Below are 4,283 nucleotides of genomic sequence, written 5' to 3'. Positions count from 1 at the left end.
GCACAGCCCAGGAAACCACCTTTTTGAAGCCATGTATATTTTTATTTGTTTTGTTGTTTTGTTTTGCAACCACTGAATCAGGAAGACCTCTCTTAAAGGAGCTGAAGCATGCCTCCAGCCAGCAGAGCCCATCAAAAAATGCACCTAAACTTTAGTTTTTAGTGTTTAGAATTCCTCTCCAAGCCCTCTCAGTTTTTGTGTGCATTTAGCTGGCACACCTTGGAGTGCCAATTTGTTGTATGACAAAAATGGGGAGGTAATGTGGGTTTCCCCTCTGTGTTCTGTGAATACCATTGGTTAATAAAAAAGCTCTTTGGGGCCTGTGATAGGGGAGAATAGAACTAGAGGCAGGAAAAAGTAAACTGAATGCTAGGAGAAAGAAGGCAAAATCAGAGAAGTCAGGTAGCACTGCCAGAGACAGATGCAGGACAGAACCTTGCCAATAAGCTACAGCCATGTGGTGATACACAGATTAAAAGAAATGGGTAGAATTAAGATGTAAAAGCTAACCAATAAGAAGCTAGGGTTAATAGGCCAAGAAGTGATTTAATTAGTACAGTTTTTCTGTGGTTATTTCAGGGCTGAGCAGCCAGGAGCAAACAAGTGGCCTCATACAACATTACCCACTGAGCCACCTCCCTAGTCAAGCAGTTTGTTTACAAGTATTTAGCATGATAAAGCAATACCTTATGCCAACATGTCTAGTATATCAAATTCAAAGCACCAGAAACTGTGAATGAAAACATACTACTGAACAACATAAAATGTACATTATCTACTTTCTTACCAACATTATTTATGAAGCAGAGAAATCGTTTTCCATTATATAAACAGTCATACATGTTAGAAATGGCAGATATATTAGCTGGTTTTCTGCTACTGTGATGAAGAACCATTTTCAAGACAATGTACAATAAGAAGAGTTTATTTTGACTTTTGGTTACAGAGAAATTAAAGTCCTTCATGGCTTTATGAATGGTAGAAAGAGTAGAGAGCTGAGAGGTCCTATCTTTATCATCAGTCTGAAATAAGAAAACAACCTGAACCCTCAAAGCTTGGTAGAAAAAGAAAACAGATTCCTGAAATTTGTCTTCTGATCTTAGTATTACATGTGAATACTAGCTAAAAAGCACATATACAATACACAAATAAATGAAAATATAGTGCAAATAAAACAAACACAGTATATATACATTATATTGTATATATAAATGGAAATATAAATTCTAGAAAAGTCTAAAGATTATAAAAGTATAGGGACTCAAAATAAAAGCATTTGAATATTAATGGATACATTTATATCCATTAATATTCATAAATATATAACAGAATAAATAGATTATGTAAATAATATTAGGAGACATCAGTGATTCATTTTCCAATAGTGGATATCATTATTAACCAAAGTCAATACAGAAGCATAATATTTAAATAAAGCTACAAAACAGAGTGACTTATTATTTGTCAAGAATACTCTATCTTCCAGAAATAATTCTTAAGCATAAATATATTTCGTAGGCTAAAATATCCATAATTCACAAACCATGAAAAACTAAACAAATTTAAGTACTTGGTCAACATTCCCTGTTTAAACATTAAATAAATTGTAGATAAGAAATTCAGGGTATGTGGTCATGAGTTCAAGAAAAATAATCATATTATTAAACAAAAAACAAATCACTAGTAAAAAAGTAAATAAAAAACCAAAAATCTTAATATAGTAAGGAAATATACTAACAAAACTAAAATCATAACTTCATATGATCGATGGAGTTCACCAAGAATATTGTTTGAAGCACTATAATGTAAGGTGAAAATACAAGGATGTAGCTATTCTAAGATAATACTACCTCCAATACTGAAAGCAGTCTTTTGCCTGATCACACTACCTGCTTGTTTTATATAGGGTTTTCTTATTTCTGTAGGGTATCATAGAAACTTAAAAAACCAATAACATAGATTGAGATATTTGGTTCTTAAATTTCTATGGTTGCTTTATGCTAATAAATTCACAATTATGTCAGAAAGTTTTATCATTATTTTACAGAGAAGAATTACCAAACAAATTTTATGTGACTTGTCAAGCTAAAAATATAAATTTCTTATATAGTAAAAGATTACATTTTATTGAAATAAAATATGTCTTCAATTTTGCTTATAAGAAATGAAAAGTTATCTCCAACAAATCATATTAAAATGACAACAGCTTGTACACTTTGATGTGTTTACAGCTTTACCTGATTAAATTTAGAGGACAAAATTGCTCCCAATAGCAATTTATGTGATGTGAATTCTAGCTAATGTTTAAATGTGGCAAATATATTTTCACATATATGTGACTGCAATATTTGAAGCATAATTATCACTCAGAGTTGATGTTTAATTTACTCTAAACTTAATGTATAAATATTTCTGAAATTCTGTTAAAATATATAGCATATTCTAAAATCTAAAATTATAGTCTATTACTACAAATGTTAGTGTAAATTAATGATTTTCATTAATTATCTACATTCCAGATATTGGGATATAACTGCTATGTTTTTATAATATATTGAAGAAGATAATAAATACCTTGAACTAATGGAAATACACTGAACACTTCTGCTAACTCTGATATAGTTAGAACCATCATAAATTGTACATATATGAGACTTAACTGTAAATTATGTCAGTATTTTGATATGTCTTTTTAACAAGTGTTGGAATTTTATAGTCTTTCCTTTATGTTATTTTTAATATTCCTTGCACTTCTTCCATGTACCCCTACTCACAATTTCATGGTCTCTTTTACATTAATAATTATTGTTACATAAGTACATGTAAATATAGATACATGTATGTATACATATGCAAGTTAATACAAATACAAACTGCTGAGGTCATATGTTTGTGTGTATTTGATCCAAGGCTGACCGCTCTATATTAGACACATTGAGGAAGCTCATTCTTGGGAGCATCTCATTCTCATTCTCCCGGAAGTCATTAGTTGCCTGTTGTTCTTTTTTTTTTAATCATTGGACTCTGTGAAATTTGATTCTTCAATGAGAACAAGTATATTATATGTCTTTGTTCTAGTTTTGTTACTGCAGTTATTTCATGAAGTATTATTTCACAACAGACTTCCTGTTATCCTTGCTTTTACAACTTTTCTGTCTCTCTTACTCAATGGTCCCTGAGCTTTAGAAGCATGAGCCGAGCTGTGCCTTTGGGCTTGACCCTTCATGATCTCTTCATTGTTTCCAGATACGGATTTCTGTGGTAATCTCCTATTGAAAGGTTTTTGTTGACTGGTAATGTTGCAGTCTCCCTACGGCCTGGCAGCTTATCTCAATGGCTAGACAACATGAGGCTCCCTCACTCCAGCAGAAGTTTCTACCTCTACCTGTCCTTATGTGGAGAATGACCCTGGGCCTGGAGGACTGATCTTACCTGAAAGCTGTCCCTAAACCCAAAGCCTTATTTATCTTTAGCTTTACCCTTGACAGAGATTCCTGGCACATTAAGCTAGGGCAGAACTAAAATCCTCCCCCTTGCTGAGCATGGTATCCCACTATAAGGAATGGGCTCTGGCAACTAACTTATGAACCAAGGATAGCTGGTCCTACTGTCAGGGATCCATCAGATGGTCCAAATCTTACATCTGTCTCCCACATATGTCATAATAGCCAGAACCTGGAAATAACCTAGATGACCCTAAACTGAAAAATGAATAAATAAAATGTGGTACATTTATACAATGGGGTATTACTCAGCTATAAAAACAATGACATTATGAAATTTGCAGGCAAACAGACAGAATTAGAAACAATCATCCCGAGTGAGGTACGCCAGACCTAAAAAGACAAATGCAGTATGTACTCATTCATAAGTGGATATTAGATGTAAAGCAAAGGATATCCAGACTATAATCCACAGCTCCAGAGAAGCTAGGTAACAAGCAAGACGCTAAGAGGGACATATTCATCTTCCTGGGATAAATGATTCGATGAGATCGCCTCTGTATTATTTTCTGTTTTATGACCTCACTAGCGCCAAGAAGCTGACAGGTTTCCAGTATCAGTCATTGTTTTCCATTTGTTAAATGGCCTCAACTCTAATAAGACAGTTCTTTAGTGCCATTGACAAGTGATAGGCCTATATTGTCATGCTAATTATCATGGTTCATAGGAATTGTAGATGGGTAAGACTCTTTTTTTTTAAAAATAATTTTTTTATTGAAAAAAAAAAAGATTTCCGCCTCCTCCCCGCCTCCCATTTCCCTCCCCGTCTCCCTTTTCCCC

The sequence above is a fragment of the Alexandromys fortis genome, unplaced genomic scaffold (assembly GCF_014885135.2).
Source record: "Alexandromys fortis isolate MF-2015 unplaced genomic scaffold, M_Fortis_MF-2015_v1.1 scaffold_4, whole genome shotgun sequence".
NCBI lineage: Eukaryota > Metazoa > Chordata > Mammalia > Rodentia > Cricetidae > Alexandromys > Alexandromys fortis.
Note: the sequence above shows the minus strand (reverse complement) of the source record.